General features: G+C 38.2%; 1 non-coding gene across 1 annotated transcript; it reads right to left on the reverse strand.

Moving 5' to 3' along the window:
* Positions 1-1,095: 1,095 nt before the first annotated feature.
* Positions 1,096-1,214, reverse strand: LOC145418189 (5S ribosomal RNA). Its single transcript, XR_013900645.1, has one exon. It is a non-coding gene; the product is annotated as a 5S ribosomal RNA (ribosomal RNA).
* Between the last annotated feature and the right edge of the window lie 7,551 nt (positions 1,215-8,765).

Raw genomic sequence — 8,765 nt, forward strand, 5'->3', positions numbered from 1 at the left:
CAGGATCACTTGATGGTCGTGATCATCAGCTTTTACCCTCCCGGAAGGGAGCTGAGAGCTCATATAGTCCGATATATGGGCAAGGCTGTGACCTTCACACAAGCACACACCCGTCCCCTTGCTCAAGGGGGACAGTAACCACCCACTTCGTCAGTGAAACTTTTTGCAACCTGAGCGAGACGCGAACTCCCGTCCACCAGTTGGCAAGCGAGAGCGTTACCACTGCACCAGCGAGAGTGTGTGTGTGTGTGTGTGTGTGTGTGTGTGTGTGTTCTTACCTAATTCTATCTTTACAGGAATGGGTCAAGCTCTTACTGTCCCGTGTATTAAACCATTTTTTTCATACATATCCTTAAATTTATGAATAGTTTTGGCACACACTGTTTCATTCGGCAGTGCATTCCACTGATCAATTGCCCTATTTGAAAAACCGAATTAACTTACGTCTTTATTGCCTCTCTTTTTATGTACTTTTTTTGCAGTGACCTCTTGCTCATGCATCCCCATAGGTTATATATTCATTTATGTCTACTTTTTCTTTCCCTGAGATGCATTTATTTAGCATAATCATGTCTCCTCTTTTCCTACTCTCCTGCAGTGTTGGTAGATTAAGATTCTCTAGTCTTTCTTCGTAGCTTAGATCCCTTAAGCTTGGTACCCATCTTGTAGCTGCCCTTTGTACTTTTTCAATCTATCTTTGTGTTTTTTGAGATGAGGATTCCAGACTACTGATGCAGACTCCAGGGTTGGTTTGATGAATGATGTTATCTTTCTCAGCATGTCTACATTTACACATGTGAATGCTATTCTCATATTAGCATGCAGTGTATACATGTTATGTACCTTCTCACTGATATGGTCAGCCAGAGATAGTCTGTTATAGATAATCATTCCCAGGTCCTTCTCCTTTTCTGATATGTGTTGGATTGATCTTCCTAATTTATAACTCCAATCTGGTCTTTTCTCATCATTCATTCATTCATTGCCAGACGCCATGTATCCCAAACGGGGTGGCCAGGGGCTTAGAGTTAATTGTTTTACAGGGAGGGGCACTAATCCTCCACCAACCCCACTTGACACGTAGGGAGAACGTTATGCCAACAGCATCTGGTGTTCCCAGGCAGTCACCCATCCAAGTACTAACCAGACCCAACGTTGCTTAACTTCGCTGATCGGACGGGAAGCTGTGTACTCAACGTGGTATGGCCGTTGGCGTCTTTTCTCACTTCTACCAAATTTAATTACATGACACTTGTCCACATTAAATTCCATTTGCCATTTATTGCTCCATTCATTTGCTAGAATGTGTGCAAGTAAGTTTTTTTGTATTTTTGCATCACCCGCAAACATGTTTACCCTCTGCGCACGGATAAGTTTTATAAGTTTTGCGACACAAAATTTTATTCCACCCCCCTCCCCGCCAGCCCGCCTGCGTGCCGCTGAAAACACGTATTCTCGCCTTATTTTCACCACCCAAACTTCTATATATTGCCATGAAACCTATATCATCTTATTCGCCGATGTTTGTTCTAGCCGATAAGCAAAAAAAAAAAAAAAAAGCGAATAATAAGAATAAAAGTACATTTGGCCAGAGTGAATAAACATTTCGGAACGTCAATCTCACTTCCCAACATCCTAGTTCAAATGTTTTCCAACATACAGAAAAATCTTATTAGAAGTTTTGATAGAGAATTTCATCAGCTTTCCAATGAGAAAGTCCGCTTGTGATAATATTTCTAGTTTTCAACAAAATAGCAAAAAATATATATATTTTTGTTCAGGGAGCTCTACCGCAAAAGTTTTCTTGCACAGGTTGTTTTTATTTCAGATTCTTGTGTAGAATTTCATGAGCTTTCTCATGGTGCCCGCAGATTTTTGATACGCCTCATATTTTCCGAGTAAATCGTAAAAAACTATTGGGTACCCACGCCTGTGCTGCACTTTTATCATGAGCACACAGTAACAGTTATATTTCCGCCTATGTAACAACAACTTTTCATCAGAGATATTACATTGTTATGTCCTGTACATATGTAGAATTCACTGATCTTTATCATAGTTCTTACAGGAAATCGATGCATCCAAAACTTTTCTAGCAAACGGACTACAAGCGTAGAATACTACTCCGAGTGCTGCATGGTTTTACTGCAAGCGAGAAAAAAACACTTCTCCCGCCTTTACCTAATAAAAATATGCTCCCAAAGGCTTATATTTTGGTCATGTACATACTTAGAGTTCACTGGTCTTTATCATGGTTCTTACAGGAAATCGATACATCCAATACTTTTCGAGCAAAATGGACGACAAACGTAGAATACTCCTCTGAATGCTACATAGTTTTACCATAAGTGAGAAAAAAATTACTCTCTTCCCCCGACTTTACCTAAAAAACATGCTCCCAAAGGCTTATATTTTGGTCATGTACATACGTAGAATTCACTTATCTTTATCATGGTTCTTACAGGAAATCGATACGTCCAATAGTTTTTGAGTAAATGGATGACAAACGTAGAATACTCCTCGCCCGCAAGCGAGATAAAAACACACTTTCCCTGCCTCACCCACACCTACATACAGTATATTCGCTCGTTAGGTTTTGTTATCTTTTTATACTCAAAGTACACACGTAAAATATCATAAGCTTTTTAATAGTGCACTCAGAAACTCGACATGACCACTAGCCTTTTTGGTACAGTAGATACTGATATCATATGTGTATATATAAAAACAACACTTATTTGTGTAAAAAATACAGAAATATAAAAATAGGTCAATATACAAATCAACAAAAAGCGTACAACTCACTTCCTCCAAAGGTGTTGAGATGCTGGCAGGACCTTGAAGGGTGTGAGGATGAGGAGTTATGTAGTGTGTGTAATTCACCGGGTCGGTCAGGATCACTTGATGGTCGTGATCGTCAGCCTTTACCCTCCCGGAAGGGAGCTGACAGCTCATGTAGTCCGATCTAAGGGCAAGGCTGTGACCTTCACACACGCACACACCCGTCCCCTTGCTCAAGGGGGACAGTAACCACCCACTTCGTCAGTGAAACTTTTCGCAACCTGAGCGAGGCGCGAACTCCCGTCCACCCGTTGGCAAGCGAGAACGTTACCACTGCACCAGCGAGCGGTGTGTGTGTGTGTGTGTGTGTGTGTGTGTGTGTGTGTGTTCTTACCTTACTTAATTGTTCTTACCTAATTGTATCTTTACAGGAATGAGTCAAGCTCGTACTGTCCCGTGTCTTAAACCATTTTTATCGTACATGTCCTTGAATTTATGAATTGTTTTGGCATACACTATTTCATTCGGTAGTGCATTCCACTGATCAATTGCCCTATTTGGGAAACTAAATTTCCTTACGTCTTTATCACCTCTCATTTTATGCAGTTTTTTGCAGTGTCCTCTTGCTGATGCATCCCCATTGGTTAGGTAATCATTTATATCTACTTTCTCCTTCCCTGATATGCATTTGTATAGTGTAATCATGTCTCCTCTTTTCCTTCTCTCCTGTAGTGTAGGTAGATTCAGTTTTTCTCGGCTTTCTTCGTAGCTTAGATCCCTTAAGCTTGGTACCCATCTTGTAGCGGCCCTTTGAACTTTTTCAATCTTATCTATGTGTTTTTTTAAGATGAGGACTCCTGACTACTGACGCAAACTCCAGGGTTGGTCTGATGAATGATGTTATTATCTTTCTTAGCATGTCTTCATTTAAGTATGTGAATGCTATTCTCATATTTGCAAGCAGTATATACATGTTCCATACCTTTTCTCTGATGTGGTCAGCAGGAGATAGTCTGTTATTGATAATCACACCTAAGTCCTTCTCTTTTTCTGATGTGTGTAGGGTTTTGCTTCCTAACTTATAATCCCAACCAGGTCTTTTTCCACTTTTACCAAACTTGATTACATGACACTGCCCACATTGAATTCCATTTGCCATGTATTGTTCCATTCATGAAGTTTATGTAATTCTTCTTGTAGCTCTTTCCATGAGCCTGTGTTAGCAATTCTTCTTTGTATTTTTGCATCATCAGCAAACTTATTTAGATAGCTTTCATTTCCATTGTTACTGTCTATATCATTTATTTACACTAAAAACATAATTGGGGCCAGCACTGAGCCCTGTGGAACACCGCTAGTCACTTCTCTCCATGATGAGTTATTTCCCCTTAGTACTGTACTCATTTCCCTTTTTTTGTGAAAATCTTGGATCCAACAATACAGTTTGCCTTGGATTCCTCCTTGATGGTATGGTTTCCATTAACGTCTTTGGTGCGGTACTTTGTCAAATGCTTTCTTGAAATCTAAATACATACTGTCCACCCATCCTTCTTCTGTAATGTTGCTATTACTCTTTCATATTAGCTCAACAGATTGGTAACACATGATTTTCCCTTTCTGAAACCAAACTGTCTTTCTTTATCATACTGTGTTCTAGATCATTTACCCAAACTTTTCTTATTAACTTTTCTAATACCTTGCTTACAACGCTGGTTAGTGATACTGGTCGGTAGTTGAGTGGATCTTGTCTATTCACTTTTTTGAATAAAGGAACAGTGTTTGCTTTTTTCCAAATCTCAGGTAGCTTACCTTGTCCGAAGGATTCCTTGAAAGTTTAAAATAATGGTTTACTTAGCTCCTTTGCACATTCATGTAGCACCCAACATGAAATTTCATCAGGACCATTTGCTTTCCTTTGTCTAATTTACTTAGCTCCTCTTGTATTTCTTTTTCTGATATTTGAATATCTGGCAGTATGTGTGAGGATGCATGTTCTATTTATAATCCCTCTCAAAATTTTTTCTTCAGTAAAAACTGATTGGAAATTCTTGTTTAGTTCTTCACAAATATCCTTCTCCTGTGTGTAGGTGATCGCCTCATCCGTAATGGATTGTATTTTATATTTTACTTTGGTGTGCGCTATGTTTGCCTAACACATGCGATGCACGCAATAGATTTCTTCACGAACATTCGCTGCACGACATATGTATATATATGTGGCTGTGTGGCATATATCTTGTCTCTGATTCTTGTGCTAGGTTTTCACTAAGTCATTCAATATTTCTCAGTGAACATTCGCCGCATTATTTTATACATATATTTCACAATAAACTGGTACAGTATCTTTTCACTGAAATCTGTGATTGTGTGGCATATTTGTAGTCTCTCTTACTTGTGCTAGGTTTGCGCTGTCGGTCAATGTATGCAATATTTCTTGACGAACACTTGCTGCACTATTTCATGCATAGATTTCACACTAAACCATATGCAATATAAAACACTATCACATGATTCCATCCCAACCTCTACTATTATTTCCTTCCCAACTCTATGTTGTATGTGACCACCTGTTCCCTTAACGACTATGGCATATCTCTATGGCGTACATAACGCCTGCTATGGTAGGTCAGTTATTTCACAGTATAAGTATTAGCCTCACTATAAAGATAAAATACTCACATCATACATGGGCAGGGTGAACCAGAGTGGAAACCTCGCTATAACAAACCACACTCCTGCCTCTAGGCCTAATGGCTGATAATGGGCCCCAATGCTTTACAAAGAATACATCTATGTTCCATAGACGCAATCACATCACTTCACAGTCTAGTAAAAAAAAAAAAAAACTGCAACCACAGCATTACAATAATGGCTTCTGCCTCAGGTGGAAGGGGGAACATGGCATATTTAAAGGGACAACTGACAGCAGCGCTTCTCTTCAGCCCTGCTGGTCGTGAGGTACTGAGGTTTTTCTGCTCCACATTGTCTCATCAGATCAGTCACAGTGTTGCCAAGTGTTTACCTTGGAAGAGAGACGCACCTGCTAGAATGCACCAAAATTTGATGAAATCGGCCAAAAACTTTATATTTGGCGAAATTTTTTCTGCTTAACAAAGCTATTCATGTCTACTTACATTTATGTGTCAAACCACAAAGAACGTGATACGTGTCAACGTGCCTGGGAAGGTTTAGATAGCTTCCATTTCCAATGTTACTGTCTGTGTAATTTATAAATACTAAGAACATAATTGGTGCCAGCACTGAGCCCTGTGGAACTCCACTAGTCACTTTCCTTCATGATGAATAATTTCTCCTTAGTACTGTTCTTATTTCCCTTTTTCAGAGAAAATCCTGCATACAACAGTACAGGTTGCCTTCGATACCTCCTTGATGGTAGAGTTTCCATAAAAGTCTTTGATGTAGTACTATGTCAAATGCTTTCTTGAAATCTGAATAGATACTGTCCAGCCATCCTACTCTTTTCTGAAATGTTTCTGTAACTCTGGCATAGTGGCTTAATTGATTACTAACACATGATTTTCTCTTTCTAAAACTGAACTGCCTTTTTGTTATCATACTGTGATCTACAGAAGATGGTTTACCCAGACTTTTCTTATCAGCTTTTATAGTATCTTACTTGCAACACTGTTCATTGATACTGGTTAGTAGTTGAGTGGATTCTGTCTATTCCCCTTCTTGAATAGGGGAACAATGTTTACTTTCATCCAATTATCAGGTAGTTTACCTTAACCTAAGGATTCCTTGAATATTAAATATAATGGTCTGCTTAACTCTTTTGCACATTCATGAAGCACCAAACCTCAATATTCGTCAGGACCATAAGCTTTGCCTTTGTCTAATTTACATAACTCTTCCTGTACTTTTTTTTCTGATATTTTTATATCTGGAAATACGTGTAGACATTCATGTTCCATATTATCTCTTTCAAAATTATTTTCTTCTGTAAAAACTGACTGGAAGTTTTTATTTAGTGCTTCACAAATATTTTTCTCTTGTGTATAATGATCCCCTCGTCCATAATGGACTCTGTTTTGTCGTTAACTTTGGTTTTGCTTCAGATGTAGCTGTAAAGTAACTTAGGTTGATCGTTACTTTTATTTATACTGTTTTCCTCAAACTGTCTCTGAACTGCCCTCCTTATCTTTGTATAATCATTTCTTGCCTGTTTGTAGTTGTTATATACCCTCTCACTGTTGCGTCTTCTATATCTATACCACAGCAAGTCTCTTTTTTCTTTAGATTATTTACATTCTGTATTAAACCATTTCCTTATTTTCATTTCTGTTTCTTTGTGCTGTGGGGTGTAATTTTGGATTCCTATTTTGTAAAAATCATAGAATTTTCTTTTTATAATATTTAAATCTTGTCCCCTAATCTCCTTTTCCCAATCTGTTTCTAAGAAGTACTTCTTCAGGTCATGCTAGTTGCCCTTTTGGTAGTTTAGACTCTTTTTGTAACTCTCATTACTCATAACTATGTCATATACAATCCTGAAGTTGCAATTTAATACTGCATGGTCACTTTTGCCAAATGAAGGGTGATATATTATATTGTCAATATCATTTTCTTGCTTAGTAAATATAAGATCTAGTACTGATGGATCATCAAGTCCTCTTTTTCTGGCGTTTTCCTTTACATGCTGTGTTAGGAAAAACTTCTGCACAAGATCCAGGAGCTATAATCCCAACAGCTTACATTGTTTTTTACATCTAGAGTATTCCAGTTTATATTTATATTGAAATCTGCTGTTAATAGAATTCTTTCAGTTTTGTCTTCCATTCTATGTAGTAATATTCTTAAACTCTGAACTGTACTTTCTGCCAGGTCTTAATATTCACCTCTTTCCCAAGCGTTTGTTTTGGATGACATGTAAAAATTTGCCACAATTATTTTTCATTCAGATGTGTTAATCTCTAATGCAATTAGTTCTACTTGTTAGGGTATATCTATTTTTATTTCTTTGACATAGATTTTTCTTTGTAAAAATTGTAATTTCTCCTCTTTTCTTAAATTTCTGTCTCTGCTCTATATATTGTCTTCCTCTAAGTTTAGGGTATCGTTTGATATCTTTGGGGTTAATTTTGTTTCAGTTAGGCAAATTATATGTGGTTCCTTTTCTTTGATATAGTCTTCCATCTCTAACAATTTACACAACATTCCATCTACAATTCAGTACATCACCTTAACCCATCCAGTCCAGGTGTCATGTATACATGTCCTCCTGGGGCCATCCAAGTGACATGTATACATGATCTAGTGTTTCACGGCATTGCTTGAATATTTCACAGGTTATTCCCACTTCACACAACAACTGGCAACCCTCCTGCATGCATCTGAGTCATGCTCCAGTCACCTGCATACCTCTGTAATGGACAGACTTATGCAGAAAGTTTTCTCTGTGTCTGGAGCCACCGACTTCTACACAAATGAAGTCCAAAGGCTGAGAAAAGAAAAGGTCTTAGTGGTAGTGCGATAGGAAGAGAACTCGAGGTCATATTATCGCCAATTGTGAGTGAAGAAGATGGAAGAGGAGGTAATGAGTGGAGAAAGGGAGGAGGTGGAGGAGGGAAGCAGAAGGGAGGAGGAAAAGAGGTGTGTCAAGCCTCGCACCACCTCTCTTTATTTACATGAATAATTGAAGCAGAATGTCTGTTTCATGATGAAATCAGTGCCTTATTTTTTACTGAAAGTTTCTGTGTATGTTTGTTATGATGAAAAAGTACATATCACAGGAAAAAAATTATAGTGAAAAATGTACTGGAGTGGAGAAAGGGAGGAGGGAGGCAAGGAGGAAGGAGGAGGAAAGGAAGGTTGTGCCTCGCATCACCGCTCTGTCTACTTACGTGAATAATGGAAGCAGAAAGTTTGTTTTTTATTGAAAATTTTCTTGTGTATATTCATTATGATGAAAAGTCTAAATCACAGGAAAAGAATTCTGCTATAGTGGATAATATATTATTTTC

This window comes from Coenobita brevimanus, chromosome 112, assembly GCF_032717465.1.
Source record: "Coenobita brevimanus isolate Jiangsu-jjx chromosome 112, ASM3271746v2, whole genome shotgun sequence".
NCBI classification, from domain to species: Eukaryota; Metazoa; Arthropoda; class Malacostraca; order Decapoda; family Coenobitidae; genus Coenobita; species Coenobita brevimanus.